This window comes from Odocoileus virginianus, chromosome 31, assembly GCF_023699985.2.
Source record: "Odocoileus virginianus isolate 20LAN1187 ecotype Illinois chromosome 31, Ovbor_1.2, whole genome shotgun sequence".
In the NCBI taxonomy this organism is placed as follows: Eukaryota; Metazoa; Chordata; class Mammalia; order Artiodactyla; family Cervidae; genus Odocoileus; species Odocoileus virginianus.
In genome coordinates, this window is record NC_069704.1 from 12,952,744 (window position 1) to 12,980,493 (window position 27,750).

Below are 27,750 nucleotides of genomic sequence, written 5' to 3' on the forward strand. Positions count from 1 at the left end.
CTTATGGGCATACACACTGAGGAAACCAGATCTGAAAGAGACACGTGCACCCCAATGTTCATCGCAGCACTGTTTCTAATAGCCAGGACATGGAAGCAACCCAGATGCCCATCAGCAGACGAGTGCATGAGGAAGCTGTGGTACATATACACCATGGAATATTACTCAGCCATTAAAAAGAATTCATTTGTATCAGTTCTAATGAGATGGATGAAACTGGAGCCCATTATACAGAGTGAAGTAAGCCAGAAAGATAAAGATCATTACAGTATACTAACACATATATATGGACTTTAGAAAGATGGTAACGATAACCCTATATGCAAAACAGAAAAAGAGACTCAGATGTATAAAACAGACTTGTGGACTCTGGGAGAAGGCGAGGGTGGGATGTTTCAAGAGAACAGCATTGAAACATGTATATTATCTAGGGTGAAACAGATCACCAGCCCAGGTTGGATGCATGAGACAAGTGCTCGGGCCTGGTGCACTGGGAAGACCCAGAGGGATCGGGTGGAGAGGGAGGTGGGAGGGGGGACCGGGATGGGGAATACATGTAAATCCATGGCTAATTCATTTCAATGTATGACAAAAACTACTGTAATGATGTAAAGTAATTAGCCTCCAACTAATAAAAATAAATGGAAAAAAAATAAATAAATATCCTCCTTTGAATCAGGTGAACCACACCAACCTTTCCATCCCATCACCTTTGTCAGTTACACTGAAGGACACTCCTTGACCCCTCTCTTGGCTGGTGTCATCCTCATATCACATGAATGCCTTATGTAAATACCTCTTTCATCATCATTTCCTGATTCCTCAAAATCCAACAAATTTACTTCCATTCCACTCAAGGCAGCTACACTCATCAGATTTCATACTGCAACGCCAAACATGAACACCGCCTATTTTTTTTAAAAAGGTAAGTTAATAGTCTTGTTTTACTTTCTCAGATTTCCAGAATCCGTGTTCTTCCATAACCACTGCCCTACCCCGCCCCTGGCATCCCTACAAACTTACTGTGCAATGAAAACAGCAGGGGTATTCCTGGGTTGAGATCGAAACCTCAGGAAAGAGATGGTGCTGTGACATCTCCTCCCTCTTCTGGCTGTGTCTCTCCCAGCCATGCTGGATGTGTGAGCTGTTCCTGGGGGCACAGATTTGGGGAACAGAAGCTAAGGAAAATGGGATGAGATCAGTCTATCTTCTTGCTCCCCAGACCTACTGTTCTTGGTCCTGGAAGTCTCAGATTGTTTAGGAAAAACAGAAGTACACCATGGCCTCTTTCCAAATGAGTGAAAGAGAATATTTCCATGTCTATCTCCAATGTCGGTTCAGTGAGTATGATACAAATGCCTACCTGGGCAGTGAACTTGAGTCACTGAGAAGGGCCAACTCTGGGTTAGGCTAAGATTTGTGGCCTGCATGGTGTGCGTCAGTTAAACATTGTGAAATGGGGTAATTTTGTTTGTACAGTCTTCCCCACTCCTTTTCTAACCTCTGTGCAATTCTTTCAAAGATGCAAGCTCAGGATAGTTCTAGGTGAGTTTTGTAACTCAGCACACAAACACCAGGCATGTATTTTATTTATTTATTTATTTTATTATTATTTTTTAAAAATTTAAAACTGTTTCCTCTTTTGTTTAATTAATTAATTTATTTTAATTGGAGACTAATTACTTTATGATATTGTAGTGGTTTTTGCCATACATTGACATGAATCAGCCCCGGGTGTACATGTGTTCCCCATCCTGAACCCCCTCCCACCTCCCTCCCCATCCCATCCCTCTGGGTCATCCCAGTGCACCAGCCCTGAGCACCCTGTCTCATGCATCAAACCTGGACTGGTGATCTATTTCACATATGATAATATACATGTTTCAATGCTATTCTCTCAAATCATCCCACTCTCAACTTCTTCCATAGAGTCCAAATGACTGTTTTTACATCTGTGTCTCTTTTGCTGTCTTGCTTATAGGGTCATCATTACCATCTTTCTAAATTCCATATATATGCATTAGTATACTGTATTGGTGTTTTTCTTTCTGACTTACTTCACTCTGTATAACAGGCTCCAGTTTCATCCACCTCATTAGAATTGATTCAAGTGCATTCCTTTTAATGGCTGAATAATATTCCATTGTGTATATGTACCACAGCTTTCTTATCCATTCATCTGCCAGTGGACAGCTAGGTTGCTTCCAAGTCCTGGTTAATGTAAACAGTGCTGCAATGAACATTGGAGTACAAGTATCTCTTTCAATTTTGGTTTCCTCAGTGTGTATGCCCAGGAGTGGGATTGCTGGGTCATACGGCAGTTCTATTTCCAGTTTTTTAAGGAATTTTCACACTGTTCTCCATAGTAGCTGTACTAGTTTGCATTCCCACCAACAGTGTAAGAGGGTTCCCTTTTCTCCACACCCTCTCCAGCATTTACTGTTTGTAGACTTTTTGATAACAGCCATTCTGATTGGCATGAGATGGTACCTCATTGTGGTTTTGATTTGCATTTCTCTGATAATGAGTGATGTTGAGCATCTTTTCATGTGTTTGTTAGCCATCTGTATGTCTTCTTTGGAGAAATGTCTGTTTAGTTCTTTGGCCCATTTTTTTATTGGGTCATTTATTTTTCTGGAGTTGAGCTGCAGGAGTTGCTTGTATATTTTTGAGATTAATTCTTTGTCAGTTGCTTCATTTGCTATTATTTTCTCCCAAAGAGAAGAAGGCGGCTGTCTTTTCACCTTGCTTATAGATTCCTTCGTTGTGCAAAAGATTTTAAGTTTAATTAGGTCCCATTTGTTTATTTTTGCTTCTATTTCCATTAGTCTGGGAGGTGGGTCAAAGAGGATCCTGCTGTGATTTATGTCAGAGAGTGTTTTGCCTATGTTTTCCTCTAGGAGTTTTATAATTTCTGGTCTTACATTTAGATCTTTAATCCATTTTGAGTTTATTTTTGTGTATGGTGTTAAAAAGTGTTCTAGTTTCATTCTTTTACAAGTGGTTGACCAGTTTTCCCAGCACCACTTGTTAAAGAGATTGTCTTTTCTCCATTGTATATTCTTGCCTCCTTTATCAAAGATAAGGTATCCATAGGTGCATGGATTTATCTCTGGGCTTTCTATTTTGTTCCATTGATCTATATTTCTGTCTTTGTGCCATTACAATACTGTCTTGATGACTGTAGCTTTGTAGTATAGTCTGAAGTCGGGTAGGTTGATTCCTCCAGTTCCACTTTATTTTTTCAAGATTGCTTTGGCTATTCAAGGTTTTTTTTTATTTCCATACAAATTGTGAAATTATTTGTTCTAGTTCTCTGAAAAATACCATTGGTAGCTTGATAAGGATTGCATTGAATCTATAGATTGCTTTGGGTAGTATATTCATTTTCACTATATTGATTCTTCCAATCCATGAACATGGTATATTTCTCCATCTATTTGTGTCGTCTTTGATTTCTTTCATCAGTGTTTTATAGTTTACTATATGTAGGTCTTTTGTTCCTTTAGGTAGATTTATTCCTAAGTATTTTACTCTTTTCATTGCAATGGTGAATGGAATTATTTCTTCAATTTCTCTTGGTTTTCTCATTGTTAGTGTATAGGAATGCAAGGGATTTCTCTGTGTTAATTTTATATCCTGCAATTTTACTATATCCATTGATTAGCTCTAGTAATTTTCTGGTGGAGTCTTTAGGGTTTTCTGTGTAGAGGATCATGTCATCTGCAAACAGCAAGAGTGTTACTTCTTCTTTTCCAATCTGGATTTCTTTTATTTCTTTTTCTTCTCTGATTGCTGTGGCTAATACTTCCAAAACTATGTTGAATAGTAGTGGTGAGAGTGGACACCCTTGTCTTGTTCCTGACTTTAGGGGAAATGCTTACAGTTTTTCACCATTGAGGATAATGTTTGCTGTGGGTTTATCATCTATGGCTTTTATTATGTTGAGGTATATTCCTTCTATTCCTGATTTCTGGAGGGTTTTTATCATAAATGGATGTTGAATTTTGTCAAAGGCTTTCTCTGTATCTATTGAGATAATCATATGGCTTTTATCTTTCAGTTTTTTAATGTGGTATATCACATTGATTGATTTGTGAATGTTGAAGAATCCTTGCATCCCTGGGATAAAAGCCCACTTGGTCATGATGTATGATCTTTTTAATATGTTGTTGGCTTCTGTTTGTTAGAATTTTGTTAAGATTTTTGCATGTATGTTCATCAGTGATATTGCCAGGCATGTATTTTAAATGAGCAAAGAGGGCCCAGTAGAGGGACAATAGAAAATCATAGGGACTATGACCAACCATAGGGACCATACACCATCTGGAAGTCATACTCTCAACTCAACCCCAGCCAACTACCACCATGGAGAAATATAGGTCTGGTGTGTCTATACCTTCTGAGTTTTCTAAAAGAAAACAAGAAAACACCTTTACTTTTGCATAAAATCTCCCCAAAGAAAATGGTTAGTGACTACTAAAAACTTTTAAATAATCCCATGGATCAGAGGCCATATTTGCCCTTTATAATCTCTGTTTCAAGGGATCAGCTGTGATGGATTTGAATGTTCACAGACCACAAATGTGGATGTTTCATAGCTTTCCTGCAGAGTCACACAGCTGGCTACACAGCTACCTAGGAATGAATGGGAAGTGAAGGGAAGCCTCTGGGCCTCTTTAAAAGATGATGGTTGTTATAAAGGAGGAGAAGTCAGGGCATACGCAAGTTTTCTTGGGGGAGGTATGGGTTTCAGGACAAGTCAGAATAAGCCATTTAACACACCTCTAAGCAAATGAGTGACAGGAAGGGAGTAAGGACACTTCTTATAAAACTCAGAGGTGGCAGCAGTTCTTGAAGCTTCCACCCACCCTGTTCCACCCAGATGACTGGTTCAAAGCCCATTCTCTTGACTGTATGTAGGTGTGACATACAAGATGGTAGCCAGAAGCCCATATGTCCCAACTGTGAGACCCTCTGCCTAGGGTGGCATTTCTGCCTCCCAAGCTGTCCTTGAGGCCTCTCTGAACTACATCCACATTCTCCAGTCCCCTAGGCTTAACTCATGGTTCTAGTTAACATTACAGATGACTTTTCCCCTGGGCATTCTCTTTAACTTGAGCTACAGCCCTCTGCGCCAGCATCTTAAGCAACTTACAAAGATGAACTAAGTGTGTTTGTCTCCAACAACACATCACCTCCTCCCTTTTCATTTTCCATATTCATAAGCATCATTTCCACAGCACTCTTAACACCAAAACATTAGAAACTGTGTAAGTCCAAACAAAACTAGTGAGCAGGAGAAAAGCTGGATCTGAAAAGTGAAATCAATCTCAAGGACCTCTGAACCTCTCCCAGCCTCACAATCCTCCCACGGAGATTCCTATTTCCACAAAGGGCACTTAAGGACCCAAAATATTTTAGAAGTTCCTTTCTTCATCAAATGAATCTCTGATGCTCAGATTTCAGACACTGTGACTAGCCTTGGGGAAAATATTTGGGTACAGGGTAGGCTTTCAAATAATATCAATTTTTGAATGACTATTAAAGTTCAACATAAAGGAACAGATGGATCAGATCAACTATGGCACTGTGCAAATCATAGAATTCTCCCATCCAAATTGCTAACAATCAATGCTTTTCAGAATACTTCTGGACTTGAACTTGCTGTACTACAAAGCAAATATGTTCTAGAATATATCTTGCTTCTGTGCCATGTACCTTTTGATTTCCTTGTGAAAATGAAAGAGGCCTGTGCCCCCATCTGCACTGCAGGAGTCAGGTCAAGCACCAAAGCAAGTACAGACTGCCAAGTTTAAGAGGGGTAAGGGGAGGACACAGACTTGGGGACAATCTGAGGTCAGAACCAGCAAACTTGAGGAGGAGCGAGGTGAGGACACCAAGAAACCCAAGAAAAATGCTTGATCTCATGAGTGGATGAATCCTAGTACAAGGAAGTGGAGAGGGTTAGATGGGGAAACAAGTAAGTCTAAGGCATCTTCCTGTAAGCATTCCACATGATGGGAGCACAGGAGAAGTTTTCAGGTGTGGTTTGTGTTGCTAATATCAGAGTTAGTGTAAAGAGTAAGCACCTTTGAAAATTTGGATAGTTTTGATTTGAACACATTCGTAGCCCATTCTGCCTTGCCAGAATTCTGGAGCCCATACAGAAATAGTTACTTGTTGGCAGATCAGATACTGGGAGCATTTTCTTTAGTTTTGGCTTTAATTTTAACAACCATTTTGTTTCAGCTATTGAAGTGCCTCTAATAAGTCATTATCTTTTTTTATTTTATTTTTATACCATATCAAAATCTCAACCAATAAAGAATATGTGGTATGTACATATAATGAAATATTACTCAGCCATAAAAAAGAATAAAATCTTTCCATTTGCAGCAACATGGATGGACCTAGGGAATATCATTCCAAGGGAAGCAAGTCAGAGAAAGACAAAAGTCATATGAAAGCGCTTATATTTGGACTCTAAAAAGTAATATCAATGAATCTATTTGCAAGACAGAAAGAGACTCACAGACATAGAAAAACAAACTTATTACCAAAGGGGAAAGAGGCAGGGATAAATAGGAGTATGGGATTAACATATACACACCACTGTGTATAAACTAGAGAAGCAACGGGGATTTACCATATAACATAGGGACCAATATTCAACTTCTTATAATAACCTATAATGGAAAATAATCTAAAAAATTACATGTGTGTATATACATACATAAAGCTGAATTACTTTTATGTATACTTGACACTAACACAATAATGTACCTCAACTATATTTCAAGAAAATCTTAATCTGAAGACATACCCATTATTGGCAAAAATACTAATGCTTGAGTCTCTAGCAGATGGCTATTGGAATAGAATGAGGTATAGGTAACTATATATATAGTAAAATATTTTAAAGTTACAGTACATCAGAACTAGGCACACCTTAGTTGTTTTTAATATATGAGACATTGTCAAATAATATCATATTAGATTGAGCTCCCCTGGTGGCTCAGGTAGTAAAGAATCTGCCTGCAGTGCAGGATACCAGGGTTCGATCCCTGGGTCAGGAAGATCCCCTGGAGAAGGAAATGGCTACCCACTCCAGTATTCTTGCCTGGAGAATTCCTTGGACAGAGGAGCCTGGTGGGCTACAGTCCAGAGGGTCGCAAAGAGTCAGACACGACTGAGCAACTAACACACACACACACACACACATACACAAACATCAGGGTTGAATACTAGGCAGGTTAAAAGTGAAGATGATGGCTGGTCACTTATGGAAGATTGAACAAATAAAGAGATATATGTGGGTAATATGAGTATGGTTTCTCAATGTCAGAAAATGAAGTAATAAATGTCAAAAGAAAAACAATTAAATCTATGGTGTTGGACTGAAATAAGAAGTTTGGTGTTAACTCACAGTTCTCAATTTATATATAGATATATAGTGAGATAAATAAAGATACAAATGTGTGCATATGTAGGGCTTCCCTCGTGGCTCAGTCAGTAAAGAATCCACCTGCAATGCAGGAGACCTGGGTTTGATCCTCGGGTTGGGAAGATCCCCTAGAGAAGGAAATGGCAACCCACTCCAGTATTCTTGCCTGGAAAATTCCATGGACAGAGGAGCCTGGCAGTATATGTAATACATACACACATATATTCCCTATTCCCACCCACAAAGAGAGGGCCTGGGAGTAGTGATACCTTAATAAAAATCAGGTCATCTAGTCCCCAGGTCTGGTTTTCTAGACATCATTCTCCACTAAAAGGAACCAGTGCTTCTTGGAGAAATGTCTTTTTCTAGAACTGGGACTTGAAAAGTACAAGATAAGCCTGAAACAATTTATGAAGTACTCAAAGAACGATGGAACATATTGAAAGGATAGATACCAATTTGAACTGATCTGGTTTCAGGAGCCAAGTTGAGGGCAACAGAAATGATGATAGAAACAGATTATAACCCATTGAATAAAATAGAAATCTATGAGTCAATAATAGTGGAAAGGAAAGAAGGGGGAAAAGAGAGAGAAAGAAACTTAGCTGAATGACAAATGGGCTATTGATAAGGGAACTTTATAGAGGAAAAACCTGAAAGACACCACCTTAAGCAAGTGATCAAAATAAACATCACCAGTAATGGGACCAAATGACACCCTTCTCCACCTGATGGGACACTGTGAGAAGAATAAGTATCACTTCTGTGTTATTCCAGCCCAAGACGCATAACCTGTGTTAGTCATGAGGAACCACCAGGCCAATCAGATTGAGGGACACTCTGCAAAATAACTGACCAGTAATCTTCAAAGGTGTCAAGGTCATGAAAATCAAGACAAGTGTGAGGAACTGTTCCAGGCAAAAGAGAGATGACAACCAAGTGCAACTCACGACTCTAAACTGGGTTTTTTTCCTATGAGAAAGTGTGAACATGTTAGTCGTTCAGTTTTGTCCAACTCTTGGTGACCCCATGGATTGTAGCCCACCAGGCTCCTCTGCCCATGGAATTCTCCAGGCAAGAAAACAGGAGTGGGTTGCCATTCCCTTCTCCAGGGGATTTTCCCAACCCAGGGATGGAACCCAGGCCTCCTGCATTACAGGCAGATTCTTTACCATTTGAGCCACCAGGAAAGCTCTTTCCTATACAGGATATTATTAGAAAGCTTGAATGTGGTCTGAGGATTGTATAGTAATACAATAACATATAGTAATAGTAATAATGCATCTAAGTTAGTTTCCCAATTTTGATAGTTGTATTGTGGTTTTATGGAAGAATGGCCTTGTAGGAAATATTGTACACATGAGACAGAGTGACAGGACATAAGGTTGGCAAATCACTCTCAAATAGTTCAGGAAATGAGAGGCCTTGGCAGTATTTCCAACTATTTTGTGAGCTTATGATTATTTCATCTGTTAAACATATGACTGAGAGACTAACACACGTGCATAAAATGGGTTTCCCTGATGGTTCAAATGATAAGGAATTTGCCTGCAGTGCAGGAGACCCAGGTTCAATCCCTGGGTCAGGAAGATCCCCTGGAGAAGGGAATGGCAACCCACTCCTATATTCTTGCCTGGAGAATTCCATGGGCAGAGAAGCCCGGTGGGCTATAAGCCATGGGGTCACCAAGAGTTGGACAAAACTGAGCAACTAACACTTTCGCACTTTCTCATAGGAAAAAACCCAGTTCAGAGTCGTGAGTTGCACTTGGTTGTCATGTCTCTGTTGCCTGGAACAGGTACTAATGCTTATTAAGTATATTGATCACTTGAAGAATAAAAACGTAATTAATCACCATTTGTTCCTCTTGGGAAACATAGTGTTGAAAATTTTGTGTAATTTTCTGATTTTTCTCTCTGGATTTACCAAAAGTCTTTCTCTTTTTTCTAGTGTCCATACTTTTATCTTTTCCTTTTTTTAAAAAAAGCAATAGCGATAATCTCCTCTCTTCAGCCTTACTTTATAAATCCTGAACAAAGTAATTTGGGCATTATTCAACTGTTAAGAATAACCAAAATAGATGGTTGAATACTAGGGCTTTCAGTTCAGTTCAGTTCAGTCACTCAGTCGTGTCCGACTCTTTGAGCTTTAGCTTCCTTTTAATTTTTGGTGCAGGAATTTTAACTTAGCAGATATTGGCCTGATTAGGACCATAATAAATGTACATGAAAAATTATCAGAATTTTGAAAGAAGAAAAAAGGCTCTGAGCATGAGGCTCAGAGGAAGCCAAGTTGACACAAATCAGAACACATAAACAAGAGAGAACGTTATCAGTAGAAAGAAAAACAGCAAAAGCTTTTCAACTTTGCACTCAAGTGCCAGGAACAATCAGAACCCTCAGGCACACAACCAAAGAAGGGTCATGGACATCAGATTACTGATTCTTATCAACTGCCACTGACAGAAATCACTTAACAGTTAGGTCATAGAATTGAAACTCAGATGCCGCCATTGTTGCCACCAGGGTAAATTCAACTCATTCTGTTCAACCAGAAGCAGAAACGGGTGAGACTAGGAATAAGTTTAGTGTGTGAGAGCCAGAGAGCCCAGTCTCCACACTCCACACCAGCCTTATCACAGGAACCAAGAGAAGATGAGCCGAGGACCCAAGGGGTCCCGGTCCAGACAAGATCCAGGTGCGCTTTAATCTACACATTTCTGTGGTGGGTGTTATCACAGTGGAGCCTTCAGAATAAGAGTCAAAGAATAATTTGAAGGACACACAGTAAAGTTATTAGTATACCATTTAATTATGCATGAGGGAAAACAATAATAAATTAATTTCCTCTAACAACAAAATAACACAAAATAAATTACTTAAATATGAGAGAGAATGAGAGGAGACAAAAATAAACACAAAAACAAACAAACAAAAAACTGAGCTACTTTTGATTTCATGCTTTGGGTAAAATGCTGATCAGCTGGCAGCCAGCCAGAAGGTTTTCTGGGGATTTTTGACCTTGGGCAGCCAAATGGGTCATCAAAAGGAAGCAATTTCAGTTATCTGTTTATTTTCCGGAAGACCTGGGGGGCTAACTTGGACACAGACAAAACAGGCAGTCTCTGCATTAAGTCCCACAGTGTATCCTTTGCCAGTACCTTCAAGCCTAGGACTGCACCATTTCCTTATCTGAATTGCTCACTGATAATCACACAGGTAAATTCATAAGAAGTCAAGAAAATTCAGATTTCAAATGAAATTTATTTTTTTTCCATTTATTTTTATTAGTTGGAGGCTAATTACTTTACATCATTACAGTAGTTTTTGTCATACATTGAAATGAATTAGCCATGGATTTACATGTATTCCCCATCCCAGTCCCCCCTCCCACCTCCCTCTCCACCCGATCCCTCTGGGTCTTCCCAGTGCACCAGGCCCGAGCACTTGTCTCATGCATCCAACCTGGGCTGGTGATCTGTTTCACCCTAGATAACATACATGTTTTGATGCTGTTCTCTTGAAACATCCCACCCTCGCCTTCTCCCACAGAGGCCACAAGTCTGTTCTATACATCTGAGTCTCTTTTTCTGTTTTGCATATAGGGTTATCGTTGCCATCTTTCTAAAGTCCATATATATGTGTTAGTATACTGTAATGGTCTTTATCTTTCTGGCTTACTTTGCTCTGTATAATGGGCTCCAGTTTCATCCATCTCATTAGAACTGATTCAAATGAATTCTTTTTAATGGCTGAGTAATATTCCATGGTGTATATGTACCACAGCTTCCTCATCCATTCGTCTGCTGATGGGCATCTAGGTTGCTTCCATGTCCTGGCTATTATAAACAGTGCTGCGATGAACATTGGGGTGCACGTGTCTCTTTCAGATCTGGTTTCCTCAGTGTGTATGCCCAGAAGTGGGATTGCTGGGTCATATGGCAGTTCTATTTCCAGCTTTTTAAGAAATCTCCACACTGTTTTCCATAGTGGCTGTACTAATTTGCATTCCCACCAACAGTGTAAGAGGGTTCCCTTTTCTCCACACCCTCTCCAGCATTTATTGCTTGTAGACTTTTGGATAGCAGCCATCCTGACTGGCGTATAATGGTACCTCATTGTGGTTTTGATTTGCATTTCTCTGATAATGAGTGATGTTGAGCATCTTTTCATGTGTTTGTTAGCCATCAAATGAAATTTAAAAATAAAACGCATCTCCACCATTGTAGGTGCAGGAAGTCTTGACTGGACTTACCTCCCCACATTGAGACTCTGCCTCACCACTCACTGCCCTTCCTTGTTCTCCACGGCTAACAATCTTACCGTCCTGTCTTTGTTCGCCGAGGTGTGCCTTTGCTGGCTACCCTTAAAATGACCAATTTCCTCTGGGTTCCATGGGATTCCCCATCCAGCAATGGAAAGTCTGGCATCTGGAGCGTCCCTCAGTTCCAGGCACAGTGGGACAGCTGGTCACCCCAACAGTTTCCCCTTGAACTGTAATAATCAGGCCCATGCTGCAAAGGTAATGAGATCCAAGAATGCTGTACTTTGAAGACATTTCTGGAAGCATCCTGCATTTTCCATCAAGCTCTTTTGGGTAATTTCTATTTCTGCTTTATTGACTATGCCAAAGCCTTTGAGTGTGTGGATCACAATAAACGGTGGAAAATTCTGAAAGAGATGGGAATCCCAGACCACCTGACCTGCCTCCTGAGAAACCTGTATGCAGGTCAGGAAGCAACAGTTAGAACTGGACATGGAACAACAGACTGGTTCCAAATAGGAAAAGGAGTATGTCAAGGCTGTATATTGTCACCCTGCTTATTTAACTTATATGCAGAATACATCATGAGAAATGCTGGGTTGGAGGAAGCACAAGCTGGAATCAAAACTGCCAGGAGAAGTATCAATAACCTCAGATATGCAGACAATACCACCCTTATGGCAGAAAGCAAAGAAGAACTAAAGAGCCTCTTGATGAAAGTGAAAGAGGAGAGTGAAAAACCTGGCTTAAAGCTCAACATTCAGAAAACTAAGATCACGGCATTTGGCCCCATCACTTCATTGGAAATAAATGGGGAAACAGTGGCAGACTTTATTTTGGAGGGCTCCAAAATCACTGCAGATGGTGACTGCAGTCATGAAATTAAAAGACGCTTTTCCTTGGAAGGAAAGTTATGACCAACCTAGACAGCATGTTAAAAAACAGAGATATTACTTTGTTAACAAAGGTCCATCTAATCAAGGCTATTGTTTTTCCAGTAGTCATGTGTAGATGTGAGAATTGGATTATAAAGAAAGCTGAGAGCCAGAGAATTGATGCTTTTGAACTGTGGTGTTGGAGAAGACTCTTGAGAGTCCCTTGGACTGCAAGGAGATCCAACCAGTCCATCCTAAAGGAGATCAGTCCTGGGTGTTCATTGGAAGGACTGATGTTGAAGCTGAAACTCCAATACTTTGGCCACCTGATGTGAAGAGCTGACTCATTTGAAAAGACTCTGATGCTGGGAAAGATTGAAGGTGGGAGGAGAAGGGGACAACAGAGGATGAGATGGTTGGATGGCATCACCAACTCAATGGACATGAGTTTGAGTAAACTCCGGGATTTGGTGATGGACAGGAAGGCCTGGTGTGCTGCAGTCCATGGGGTCACAAAGAATCAAACACAACTGAGCAACTGAACTGAACTGAACTCTTTTTTAAACTGTGGTAAAACATACATAAAATTTACCACATTAACCATTCTCAAGCGTACAGTTTTGTGACCATTAGGTACATTCACACTGTTGTGCAACCATCCATCTCCAGAACTTTTTTATCCTCCCCAACTGAAACTCTGTACTCATTAAACATGAACTGCCCCATCTCCTCCCCCAGTACTTGGCAGCCAGCATCCTATTTTCTGTCTCTATGAATTTGACTCCTGTAGGTACCCCATAGAAATGTAATCACATTATATTTGCATTTTTAGTGATTTCTTAAATTATAAATTGAATTCTACTGATTTTCAATTATAATAGCTAAAATAACCAGCTGTTGACCAAGAGCTACTAGCAGATGGAATCAATATGCAACACTTTTTTTTTTTTACCCTCTACTCACCTTTAAAATTTTATTTAGTGCATGAATGAATGGCTCCCCTACCTCTGCCTCAAAACCTGGGCAAGCCCCAGGACTTTGCTGGCTACTCTTAAGGGATAAGCAGTCAGTTACTTTAAGTAACAAACAAAAATCTTAATTCCAAAAGCAGGACACATTTGACGTCTTGTTAGAAATCCTGCCGTCTTCCTACTAATCTGGGGGGTGCTTTGTCCATATGGTGATCCCCATTTGACCTCTTGATCATAGTGAAACCCCCTGTAGCATACATACATTGAGAAAAGAAGAAAGTAGATGGTCTGTCAACTCAAATCATTAGCAAATCTAATCTAAAAGACACTGACAAAGACATTTGATGGGAGACCAATTGCAGTCCATCTACCTCCATATCTAGCTTCTTCCTTTAATTTTAAAATACCCAAGACTTGAGACCTGAGAGCTGGAATTTCCTTGCATTTATTACATACTACAATATTCTTTAGGTTTTATACCAAAAAAATGGTATGGTCCACTGTTATAGTATTCTACTCATAGTATTCTATAACTACTTGTAGTATTCTACTACAAAGGTATAAAAAATTAAGTTAATAATTTCCCATACTAATCTCATCTCCAATTCCCCAAAGGGGGGAAACATACCCAATATTAACAGGGTAGAGTCTATCTTCACCTTTTTTTCTCATAAAAATATTATATCACAGTATTCAATAAAAATCATTAAAATTTTACATCATAAAAATATCACATATATATGCACATTAGATGGACATCATATTCACATATCTTGCTCTTTTTTCCTTGGTAGATCATAGACTTCCCACTCTAGTCTATGTAATTCCAAACTTCAGTTTGTTTTTCCCAAGAGAGAAAAGCGGTGGCTACTCACAGTGTGATTTAGAGGCATAAATATAGAGGAGACATTGTCTAGTTGTTCCAGGATGGCTTTATTTGTCTGGCTGTGAAAGGCTGCTGACTTTCATTCATAAAGCCTAGGTGACTATGTTCCTGAATCACAGAAGAGAAAGGAAATGAATGAATGCTCCTTCGATGGAGTAGATGAATGAACGAATTAAGTAGCCAGTTGGTTTAATTACAGCTTTCAGTTTTCCCTCATCTAATAAGCACTGCAACCATTCCGCCTCTGGTTGAAAACAAGTATCTGCTACTGTGTGATTATATATCTGAAATCAATGAAGGGAAAAACAAATAGTAAATTCATTCCCTGAATTTTTCCTCTTATGGTTTACATGTGGTCTACCTATTTCTCTAAAGTCTCACCATTTCTAAACAGTGCTTTTTAGACCATCAGCATCTAAAATGTGAAGAATGCTAAGTGCAAATGCAGATTCCTGGGCTGTGTTTTGCCCTCCTTGGACTAAAATATCTGCAAATAGAATTCATATTAAAAATTTTTCCACAGGTGATTCTGACATAACCTAAGTTGTTTGAAAATGACCATAGTTTCAGCCTCACCACAGGTTCAGAGATTTGCTGATTCATCTTCTGAAAGACTCTAGTAATCTTCTCTAGACTTCAGAATCCTGGCATTCCCCCATCTCCTCCCCTTTTCTGTCCATCACCCTCAAGCAGGTAAAAGGAAGCTTGCATCCTCTTAGGTCTGACTCAAGGCAAAGTAGGCTCTGGATCACACCTGGGTCTGCAGAAGAACATGAAAAAAGGAGCTGCTGATTTGGGCCTAAGAACTGTTCTTGACTCTTTGGGTTCAGACCTAGGAAATAGTAGCTCTGAGTCTTCTGGGACCCAAACAAGCATTAGAGATAAAACACTTTCTACCTCTAGGAGAGGCTAAAGCAGCATGCAAACACATTTGTGGATGTGAAGAGAAGGAAATGGCAACCCACTCCAGTATTCTCGCCTGAGAAATCCCACGGACAGAGAAGCCTGGTGGACTAACAGTCCATGGGGTCACAGAGTCAGACACAGCTGAGCAACTGAGCACATACTTTCTACCTCTACAAGAGGCTAAAGCAGCAGGCAAATACATTTGTGGATGTTAAGAAGAAAGTCAGGAAGGGAAAGAAGAGCGATGATTAATAAAGGCAGTGACTTTGCTGGCATTGTCAATCGCAACTGCCAATGACTGTTCCTGAATGAGTAAAGGTCAATGTGTGAATGAACGATTAGATAAACATTTCGTACTTTCTGGTGACCGAAAACAACAGCAGCAACAACAAACAATTTCCTAATCCCTAAGATTATTGTCCACTGCGGGGGGCGGGGGACGGGGGCACACATGGGTGCTTTATATTAGTCTCACTCAGAATCTCATCTGTAAATTTTAGTAAGGAACACTGGGCTTCCCTGGTGGCTCAGTGGTAAAGAATCTGCCTGCCGTAATTAGCCTCCAACTAATAAAGATAAATAAAAAAAAAAAAGAATCTGCCTGCAGATGCAGAATACACGGGTTCGATCCCTGGGTTGGGAAGATCCCCTGGAGAAGGAAATGACAAGCCACTCCAGTCTTCTTACCTGGGACATCCCATGGATAAAGGAACCTGGTGGGTTTCAGGTCACGGGGGTCTCATAAGAGTCAGAAATGACTTAGTGACTAAAAAACAACAAAGAACACTGGTAGAAACTAACTCAGTAGGTTTTAAAACTCTGGAGGGTCAAGCATGGAATTCTGTAGAAATGCTCTGTCATGAAGACACTGCTAGGAAACAACTCTGGAGCTGTGTGGTGTCTGATTCAGGGCCTCACAAATATAAAAGAGAAATAGTAAAACTGAGAAAAGCTAAAAGTCAGAAAGCTTCCCTGAGCAGACACATTACTGCCCTCCCTGTTACGTTCTAGGCTATCCACCCCAACCTCAAGGACTCTGAGCTCTTCCCAGCTTCTAACTTGACCAGACATTTTTTTCGGTTATAATAAAAGAAGGAAGAAAATAGATTCTTTGGAGAAAATGGAAAATAACATGAGAAAAATGAGAAAATCAGCTGGACTAAAGACATATTTGCCACCAAAGCATCATCATTTCTTCAAGGATATAATCTGCCTGCTGAGCCTATCCACAAATATTTTTGAAACTCAGAAACATACAGCACATTCTTTATAAAAGGATATTACTGTTATATTCTATATAATATATAATAGTATATATTATATATAATTCTATATAATATATAATATATATATTATATTATATTCTTTATAAAAGGATATTACTTCTTCAACCAAGGATCCTGTCCTGGTGGTGGGCTGACTCTAAGATAGTACCTAATGTTCTCCATCTCCTAGTATTCATACCCTGTGTAATCCCCTCCCCTTGAGAGTGGGAAGGCCAACAGAATACAGCATAAGTGATGGGATTCACCTGCATGATTATGTTAAAAATCTCGGTCTTGCTAGATTTTCCATATTGCTTTCTCCACTTGCATACTTTGATGAAAAAAGTGGCCATGCTGGAGAGGTCCACAGAACAAAGAATTAGAGAAATCTTCCAGCTAAGAGCTGGAAAGGATCTGTAACCTTTAGTCAAACAGTCCTCTGGGAACTGAATTCTGCCAATAACCTGAAGGAGCTTAGAAATAGATCCTTCACCACTGAGCTCTCAAATGAGACCACAGCCTCAGCTAGCAAGTTTATTTCAGTCTTGTAAGAAACCCTGAAACAAAGGAATCAGCTAAACTATGCCCAATCCTTGACCACAGAAATTGTATTAATAAATGTGCATCATTTTAAGCCATTAAATTTGGGGTAACTTGCTATACAACAATAGATAACTAATGCAATACTGATCTAAGCTGAGCTATCAAGGAAAGAGTGTCTGTTTTTCACAGTTTTGAACAATTAGTCTTGCTAACCATGCTAGAGTCTGTAAAGTAAGACACACTCTTCCAAGCTGCCTATATCCAGCACATACATGGCAACCTCTTTAGCCACTGGGAGGTGGGGGTGGGGGGCGGCATAAGGGTTTTGAGAGGTGCCCAATGGGAAAGTCATTTAGTCCATGAAGAGATACTTACTGATTTGTTAAAACAGAAATTGGTATTGGCTTGTGTTCTAAAGAGCTTTTAAATCTCAGAGGATGATAAATCGAGTGCTACCTCCACATTTTCAGTCAGAGGCTTTAGTTATAAGTAATTCCACATGCTGTATCTATCAGCAGTATGCAAGGAGATTGCCATAGGAAATGAACCTTCATGTGCCTGAAGCCAGGGTTTATATTTTCTTTATGATGAGATTCACATCAATACACATACACACAAACTGTTATTGTGAGAAGACGGATTAATTGAACTTACTTTTCAATTGCATCAGCTTCTTTTTTAATGAAGTGACAAATGGATTCAATTAGACAGAAACCATATTTGTGGCTGACATATCGAGGGTGTTATTTCTTCCCACCGATTTCATCATGCACAATGGCTAAAGGCACTGCCTTTCTTTGCTGTCTCTCCAGGTTACACTCGTAGGCAGCTCTCTGACTAGAAGACAGTAGATTCTTCTTAATGAGACCCTGGCAAAAAGGAAAAGAGAAATCCTCTAAGACGCTGGTCAAGAGACAACAAGGTACTTTCTCCTCTTTTCACTCCTCAGCTTGGCATTGCCCTGGCTGCATGCCTCCTCTATCTTCTCATGCAGGTGTTGTCAGCAGAACATCCGCAGTGAATAAAGAGCCAGGCTCTTGGGCTGGGCCACCTGCAGGGACTGCGATGGAGCTGGACACAGTTGATGAATGGAGTTAAGACCTGAGTCATCCCGTGCTTCTCTTTGTTAAGTTCATACATACCCTCACTGAAATATTCAGGGGTCTACAAGACCATCTTTACCTCTGTCACCAATCTCAAGTTAGAGGGTCCCCGTGATCATTCTATGGTTTGACAATTCGCTGGAAGGACTCAGAAAGCTCACCAAAAGTGGCTATACTCACAGTTATGGTTTAGGACAGAACAGGGACAGAGATTAAAAGCAGCTAAGGGAAAAGGGACACGAAGAAGGGTCCAGGAGAGCCCAAAGCACGGGACCTCCAGTTGTCTTCTCCCTGTGGAGTTATGCACACTTGATTTCTCACAGCTGCAATGTGTGACGATACACACGAGCCAGTACCAACCAGATAAGCTCACCCAAGCCTTGGTATCTAGAGTTTTTACTGGGGCTCAGTCACATAGCCATGGCTGACTGGTCATGCCGTCAACCTTAGTCTCAAGAGGTCAGATACATACTACATGACCCAAGGACCCGTCCTATAAACCACACTGCTATCTTAGGCTATCTGGCTTGGCCAAAGGTCCCCAGGTTAAACAAATCAAGGCAAGATTTTCCGAGGTCTTAGAGGTTACCTCCCAGGAGCCAAGGGCAAAGGCCAAACCTCTTTGGGGGAAAGATTAATCCTTTATTGTCCATCCAGACCTTCTTGTTCCACTTGACAGAATTTCTCTGCAACATCCCTCCAAACTTACACCTCTCCTAATCTCTTCCATCCTCAAGAACAGCACCAACAGTCATCCAGGTGATCAAGCCACTTCCACCCTAATTCAAGCCACCATCAGTTCTCACGTGGGGGGTTTCTGGCAAGTGCAGCTGGGTAGATGAAGGTAGCACAGACTGGGGGTTTGGGGGGCCCTGCGTGTGTTGCAGACTGCTAGTACCGGCCCAGGACGCTGCACCCCGGCCCTCCTTCCCCCAGTAGGACCCCGAGCCTCCAGCCAGGGCTTACTTGGTTCGCCAAGGAAGCCTAGCTGCAGAGCCTGGACAAGAAGATCTGCTCCCTGCCCAGTCCCGAGTCCCAGACGCACAACTCGGCGGGCAAAACTCAAGTTTCAGAACCTGCTGGGCCCCCAAAACAGAAGGGGAAGAAAGCACTTTAGAAATTCCAGGAGCGGGTCCCTGTGGAGAAGCCTCAGGGCAGGAAGTCAGTGGCAGTGAAAAAGGAGGCGGCGGCCTTCAGCTCCGTTGTGGCCCCTGCGGATGGCCTGGCCCCAGGGCCGACTCTTCATTTGCCGTGGACGTCCTGCGACAGCGCCTGCAGGAGAACATAGGGGAGGCACGCAGCCACGGCAACGCCAGGAAGCTGTTTCCCACCTCTTCGGAGAAAAGATGCTGGAGGTAGCTGAGGAAGGAGCGGGACCGGAAGTAGAGGATCCGGAGGGAGCCGGGGATGAAGGAGAAAGCCGCCAAGGTCTCCAAGGGGCCCCCTGAGGTGCCGGGCCAGCTGGGCGGCTCTTCACTAAGGTAGAGAGGAGTCAATAAGAGGAGCAGGCCTGCAAGGCGCAGCGCAGGAAGGAGAGGAGGCAGAAGGTGAAGGGGCTGATGGGCTGGAACAGCTGCCGGACGGGGATGCGGCCCAGGGCCAGGAGCTTCAGGCCAAGATGCAGGGACGAACCTGCTGTCCAAGGCCAAGGGCATGAAGACCCTTGACAGCCAGCACCTGCAGCCGGAGGCCCTGAAGTACCAGAAGCGCGGGGGCAGCGCGGGTGCACCTGGGAGAAGCGCAGGGCCCGCGGCCCACGTGGTGGGGAAGATGCTGCTGCAGGACGGATGGCGGCAGAACCTGCGCAAGAAGGCGGCGGCCAAGGCCGAGGGGTGCCTGGAGAAGGGCCGTATCCTGCACCCTGGTTCTGGAGACCGGCCTGGCCTGAGGGCCCCGATGCTCGACCCAAGGCAGGCTCTGGCTCTGGGTGGAGAGCGGACGCTGTCACACTCCGCTCACCGACTTGTCCAGGGCTCAGGCCGCGTGGGCAGAAGAGCCTTCAGATCTGGGGAAGGGTTGATCCACACCTAGACTCCAGCCTCCTCTCTTGAGGCCGGAACGCTCCCTGAAAGTTGCAGGGTAGGGGACGAGGGAGCGGTAAGGAGGCGGTGGGCGCCAGGTAGGGAGGGGCGGGCTTCACTGACCCCCTCGTTATCTCCCGAGTTCACAGGAGCAGGAAGGGAATGGCCTTTGGGACTGCTGTGTCAGCCCCAAACTCACTTGAAAAGGACAAAAACCAGCACCTGAAGCCAGAACCGAAGGTGGAATTGTTGGTCTCGGGTAACTGGGAGAAAGCGGGGCCATCCTCAGGTTGCCTGGAATTGAATTATTCTAAGTTTATTTGCAAGATGAGTAAAGATTAGAATTTAAGATAAGCATGCACATTTAAAATCCTAAAATAACCACAGAAGATACAAACAGTCTAACTAGGAGGAAGAAATATGGAGTGGGATGGACAGTGTCAATCTAGAAGGAGGTGGGAGAGAAAAACCTCCAACTCAGCCTGGTGAATGGAGGATACACAGAGGCAGAGTTAAGTCCCAGCTCACAGCCAGCCAGATGAATTTTATGGTATGTATATTATTTTTTTAAACCTGTTAATAAAATTCTTTTGACTAAATTCCAGTTAAGAAACAGATGGTAACCAAAAGGAAGCTGGTGTTGGCTGTATTAGAAGATGAAGTCAATTTTAAGATAAAGGGCACTGCTAAAGAGAAGGAATATCACATGATGAAAAGGGGTTCAAATCACCTGGAAGGTGGAAATCTGTGCACCAGGTCTGTCTAGCAGAAACTGACACAATTACAAGGGGAAATCAAGTCACAAACCAAAGTTGGAGATTTTTAACATCTCTTTTAGGAATTGGTACACAAACAGATAAAAATCAGATGGCTGTGGAAGGTTAGGATGAAAGTAGTTATAAGCTTGATCTGATGGACACACAGGACAGTATCTGAAAACAGTATGTACTTCAAGCACAGATGGAACAGTGGGGGAAACTCTCAAAGTTTGTAAAACAAGTCATATTTCAAAGTGTCAATGTCATACAAAGTATATTACCTGGTCATAGCACAATTTAAAAACTTAATCGGTAATTGTTAAAACACACTTCTAAATTACCTGTGGGTCAAAGAATAATCCCTAATGGATGTCAGAGTATTTGGGACCAAAAGATAATGAAGATGTTATGCATTAAAACGTGTCGTTCACAGCAATGACACTGCAAAAAAAGCACTATATAGCCTTTAAAAAAAAAGAAAAAACTTCTCACCTGGACTATTGCCACCTCATATCACATTGTCTCCAGCTTTGCCACCTCACAGGGCAGTATCCACAAAGTAAAGAATTCAAGTCATTCCTCCTGTATTTAAACCCAACCTTCCCATCCCCCAAAGGCATCCCTTCACATTTAGAATAAAAGCTAATGTTCCTTTTCCTGGCTCGCCTCCTCTCATTCATCTCATATTTCTCTCTATGCCCATTTTGCTCTGCCCACTATGGTCTTTTTTTTCTCTTCCTCCAAGCTCATGCTACCGTAGGGCCTTTGCACTGCCTATTTTCTCTACTTTAAACCTCTGCCTTTAACCTTCCGCCAAGATTATCTTTCTTGTTCAGATAATGCTCATCTTTCTGCCTTCCACAGCACTGAGCTCAGTCTTGGGAGTTCATTAAAGAGTGAAAGGACAAAAGAGGACTCTGCTAAAATGATATTGGAAAATCAGAGGGAGGAAAGAGCTCTTAAATGAAAGGATCCAAGAAGACTTCACATGGGATTTGTGATGATGGAAGCAGGAGGAAAAGCCCACTAAGCAATGGGATCGATACAACAAATAAGGCATGGAGATAGGAGAGGATACCTCTGGACAAGAGTTAAGTCGTTCTATTTGGGAAAAGTATAAGCAAATAAGGGTTCGCCAGGTTGCTCAGTGGGTTAAGAATCCACCTGCAATGCAGAAGATGCCGTTTCAGTCCCTGGATTGGGAAGATCCTCTGGAGGAGGGCATGGCAACCCACTCCAGTATTCTCGCCTGGAGAATCCCGTGAACAGAGGAGCCTGGTGGGCTACAGTCCATAGGGTCACAAATGACTGAAGCGACTAACCATGCACACAAGCACACACACAGGGCATATAAAGAGGAATTCTAGGAAAGAAAGTGGGGAAAGCTGACTGGGATCAGAATTTATTTAAGTCTCTATAATCACAACTCTAGACAATGTGAAGCCCCTGAAAGTTTTTGAAAAAGGACTTATTGTGACTGATACTGTGCCTTAGAAGACTGAATTCAGGCAAGATTGGCTTCACAAGTGCACAAACTCTGCTGGCATCGTGGACCCCAATCACAGAGGGGCCCTGCATTTTTCTTTCTTCCTTTTTTTTCTTTTTTTAGGTGTGGACAATTTTTTAAGCCATTATTGGATTTGTTACAATATTACTTGTGTTACATTTCAGTTTTTTTTTGCTATGAGGTATGTGAATTTTTAGCTCCCCAACCAGGGATCAAACCCACACCCCATGCGTTAGAAGGTGAAGTCTTCACCACTGGACCACCAGGGAAGTCCCTGGGGACCTGCATTTTCATTTTGCACTGGAACCTTCAAATTATGTGGCTGGTCCTGAGCTCAGGAAAGGGTGATCACGAATGATTAAAATGAGGGAGAGTCAGGAGGCAAGGAGAACAGATAAGAAACTATAATAACAGTCCAAGGAAAAGCTAATGAGGACATGAAGTGGTGAAGCCTTCCTAATCTTAGCAGATACTCTAAGTTTTTAGGGCTAATAAAGAAAACCTGGGTCATAGACACAAAGATAGTCTTTGAATCCCTCAGCTCCAAGCTACACAGAATAATTCTTAATTAAATACTTGAGTCAGGAGGAAGCTGAAATTTTATAGGAAGGCTTTGGGAGTTTTTAAGCAGGGATATTACATAAGATTTATTTAGCAAATATCTATTGAACACCTGGTATGTACTAGGCTTAGTGGTACCATTATTAATAGAAACGTATTGCATGCCAGAGATTAATGTTACCTGGTGAAAGCTCACTGCCCACAGTGCAGGGAAGCCAGTACTCTGGCACTGGCTTTTGAGAAAAGAAAGAACTTTATTGCCAGGTTAACCCTCAAGCCCACAGGAGTCAGGGCTCAAATCTGCCTCCCAGATCCAGGGTTCAGGGTGAAACTGAAGAGTGAAATGGAAGCTGATGGGTTAGTCTTGAATCAGTAGATAGATGATAAGTTACTTTTGCAGTTGGAAGCTAGATTTGCTTTACTGAAGGGCTTCTCACTTCATAACGAGCTCTGGTGGCAACACTTCTACCCCTTGAATTCCGTAGACTGAAGATCCTTGGTTCCAGTCTCACCCTGGACTCACAGGTTTCCATGTTGCACATGCATGGTGATGTTTCTGTAAAATAACCAGGTTTCACTCATCAACAGCCTGTTTTTTAAAAGCAAGATAAGTTGAAACTGGTCCATGTCCTACCTGTTGTAGCAGTCCCTTCCATTAACACTGTCATCAGTTCAGTTCAATCACTCAGTCCTGTCCGACTCTATGCGATCCCATGGACCACAACCCGCCAGGCCTCCCTGTCCAACACTAACTCCCGGAGCTTACCCAAACTCGTGTCCATCGAGTCGGTGATGCCATCCAACCATCTCATCCTCTGTTGTCCCCTTCTCCTCCTGCCCTCAATCTTTCCCAGCATCAGGGTCTTTTCAAATGAGTCAGCTCTTCGCATCAGGTGGCTAAAGTACTGGTTTCAGCTTCAACATCAGTCCTTCCAATGAACACCCAGACTGATCTCCTTTAGGATGGACTGGTTGGATCGGCTTGCTGTCCAAGGGACTCTCAAGAGTCTTCTCCAACACCACAGTTCAAAAAGCATCAATTCTTCAGTGCTCAGCTTTCTTTATAATCCAATTCTCACATCCATACATGACTACTGGAAAAACCATAGCCTTGACTAGATGGACGTTTGTTGGTAAAGTAATGTCTCTGCTTTTTAATATGCTGTCTAGGTTGGTCATAACTTTTCTTCCAGGGAGTATGTGTCTTTTAATTTCATGGCTGCAGTCACCATCTGCAGTGATTTTGGAGCCCCCCAAATAAAGTCTGCCATTGTTTCCACTGTTTCCCCATCTATTTGACATGAAGTGATGGGACCGGATGCCATGATCTTAGTTTTCTGAATGTTGAGCTTTAAGCCAACTTTTTCACTCTCCTCTTTCACTTTCATCAAGAGGCTCTTTAGTTCTTCTTCACTTTCTGCCATAAGGGTAGTGTCATCTGCATATCTGAAGTTGTTGATATTTCTCCCAGCAATCTTGATTCCAGCTTGTGCTTCTTCCAGCCCAGCGTTTCTCATGATATACTCTGCATATAAGTTAAATGAGCAGGGTGACAATATACAGCCTTGGCATACTCCTTTCCCTATTTGGAACCAGTCTGTTGTTCCATGTCCAGTTCTAACTGTTGCTTCCTGACCTGCATACAAGTTCTCAAGAGACAGGTCAGGTGGTCTGATATTCCCATCTCTTTCAGAATTTTCCACAGTTTATTGTGATCCACACAGTTGAAGACTTTGGCATAGTCAATAAAGCAGAAGTAGATGTTTTTCTGGAACTCTCTTGCTTTTTCGATGATCCAGCAGATGTTGGCAATTTGATCTCTGGTTCCTCTGCCTTTTCTAAAACCAGCTTGAACATCTGGAAGTTCACGGTTTATGTATTGCTGAAGGCTGGCTTGGAGAATTTTGAGCATTACTTTACTAGTGTGTGAGATGAGTGCAATTGTGTGGTTCGAGCATTCTTTGGCATTGCCTTTCTTTGAGATTGGAATGAAAACTGACCTTTTCCAGTCCTATGGACTGGTATACAAAAATGGTCACTATATAATTTGATCACTGTATAAAGTGGTAAACTGAAAGAAAATGCAATGATTTGGGGGAGGGAGGTTTGGAAGAGCATTTCTCTATTCTTAGGAAGGCTTTGAGGACATTTCAGAAAGAACTGATGTGTTAGGTTCTTTCTTGGCTACCAAAGTGAACTTAAACCTTGTGTCAAGCAATGTGCTGTTTCAAAAGGCAGCACTAGCTTCTGGGATTTTAAAATCAGATCCAAAAATCTCTAAGAACAAAGTAATCTTTACATTATGAATCAGTTGCATTTTTTTTTCATTTTCTATAGGCACAACCAACAGAAAAAGCTGGAACCAGGCCGGAAATACAGAGGATGACTTCAGATCATTGCAGTCTATTAGAACTAAAGTCATGCTAAAGCTTGGAACCCTTGCCCAGGTGATGGTGCTGTGGACTTTCTCTGCATTACAAAGACCAATTGTGATTTTTCTAAGAACAAATGCCTCACTGATACATTCTAACTGGCTTTTCCTTTGGTTTATTCTGCTTACCCCAAGTCAGCATTCTAGGTGGTTGGTTTATATAACCTGGAAAAAGTCTAACAGAAACCATTAAGTTGTTATCAAGGGAATATTGGCTAAGAAGCTCTTGAACTTGTTTCATCTTCTCAAAGTGCAGGGCTTATTTTTCTTACCATGAAAATGGGAGACTAGGGAGAAGGCAGAGAACAATGCAAACACAAACATGGCTGCTCTCTGAGATTTTTCCTTTCCTCAGAAAGCAAAGTGAACACACATGGTATTCTGTTCTGCTCACCTGCTTTATTCCTTCCCCTTATGGGAAGAAAGTTTAAAAAATAAAAAAACAAAACATAATCGTGCATCAAAATTAAGGCTTTCAGGGTAATGGGTATTAGCAAGAGAGAAGTGGATCAGTGTGGTAGGTGCCTTGTTCTGAGGAGATCAAAGATCCACTGTTAATCTTCCTGAGATGCAGTGACCTCAGACCACACCGGCACAGAGCATCCTGGGCTTGGCCAAACATGGTAGCAGCTGGTTGGAACAAGGACCTTGGAGGTGGAATGGGAGGCTGGGTAGAAGGCAGAGGAGCAGAGAAGGAAGAAGTGGGGGAAACCTGGAGGGGCTCTCTGGGCTCCAGCCTGACAAGTGATGCACATATGTTACACCTTCGGTTAGCCCCCTGGGGTGATAGGAACCGGTTCTGAGGGAGAACTGGGCTTCACTGGCACAGAGCTGGTCTTACATGCCCTTTTGGCTCTGCAGGGAATCATGACCCTCAGTGGAGTCTTGGAGGGACCTAGTAGTCATACATTCCATAGTGCTCTGTGAAATTTGAGATAAATGGAAACTGTCTTGCTGAACCTAAGGAGAGTGTACATGGTTAATTCTCCTCTCCTCTCTAGGGAGCCCCAAGGAAGGAAGATCATTAGGAGCTGCCATGAAAAATGGGAATGATGTCAAATGAGTTCAATCAGACTGCCCAGAAAATCTTATCATCCATTCACAATCTACAGTATTAGAGTTCTGTGTGCTCTTTTATAAAGATCAATCTTCTACCTGTCAACTTAGAAAGGGCCAGCAAAATGCAGAGGCAATCTTTCTTGTTCTGATTGATGGTATTCCCACAAGAGTCTAAAGATAAAATGAGACATGAGTCCAGAAGGTAGCATTCTGCTCTCCCTAAGATAATACACAGTATATACACACATGAAGAGCAAACTAGAACCACCTCCCAAGGTGGAGGCAGTGACATGTGGTGACTCAGAAATGATGAACCAAGGGACTTCCCTGGTGGTCCAGTGGCTAAGACTCTGAGCTCTCAATACAGGGGGCTGGGGTTTGATCCCTGGTCAGGGAACTAGACCTCACATGCCACAACTAAGAGCCTGCACAGGCAAATAAATAAATACATATATAAAAAATACTATATGCTGCATCTGATGGAGCCCTGAATGACTGGCACTTGGACCTGCCTATTTTCCAACCAGCATTCATGCGGCCCCCCTACAGAAGATGCTGTCTCCTCATGCAAAACTTGGAAGCATGAAAGCAGAAACGTGTTTGGCATATCTCTGTCTGCTTTTAAATCACAGAGAATAAAAACAGCAATGACACTATGTGAAATGTTATTCACATTCTGGGTAAAAAGGCTTCAGAGGGAAAGGGAATACACTCAGAACGAGAAGGCACGCCTACCACGAGTGGAGAGGGGACAAGTGGGGGTAGTATCGGGTCACGGAAAGGGCAAATAAGGATTTGAAATCAGAAAACCAGGAAGCCATTCATACCTTTCTCATTTAGCAGCTAAGTTACCTTGGCCAAGATTCTTGTTAAAGCTCAGGTTCTTGATAATGAAGATAATAGTTCCTACCACTGAGCTCTGCTATGAAGGTAAAACAAGGTCATATGTGGGCAGAAGTGCTTTGTAAATTATGAAGTTCTGGTACAAGGGATAATTGTTTATCTCTGGGTGTGACTGAGTGTTATAAAATCCTTTCTTAAACAGAAGTTGACTCCTCTGTCTCCCTAAGTCTCCTAGTTCAGTTCCTGATAGTTGATATATTAATATGTTACATATTTGAGTAACAAGAAAGAAGGAAGGATGGAAGGAGGGA

The 27,750-nt window shown here is 41.9% G+C and overlaps 1 protein-coding gene and 1 long non-coding RNA gene across 2 annotated transcripts in view; one reads left to right on the forward strand and one right to left on the reverse strand.

The window, feature by feature from the left end:
• PALM2AKAP2 (PALM2 and AKAP2 fusion) overlaps positions 1–18,026 on the reverse strand; it is a 538,506-nt gene extending 520,480 nt beyond the window's left edge. Inside the window, exon 1 of the mRNA XM_070459308.1 lies at positions 17,811–18,026. The gene's annotated coding sequence lies outside the window, so the exon portion shown is untranslated. The remainder of the gene's footprint in view (positions 1–17,810) is intronic.
• Positions 848–27,730, forward strand: LOC110132141 (uncharacterized). The gene is made up of 3 exons (XR_011484940.1): positions 848–925; positions 17,969–18,078; positions 25,444–27,730. It is a non-coding gene; the product is annotated as an uncharacterized lncRNA (long non-coding RNA).
• The last annotated feature ends 20 nt before the right edge of the window (positions 27,731–27,750 follow it).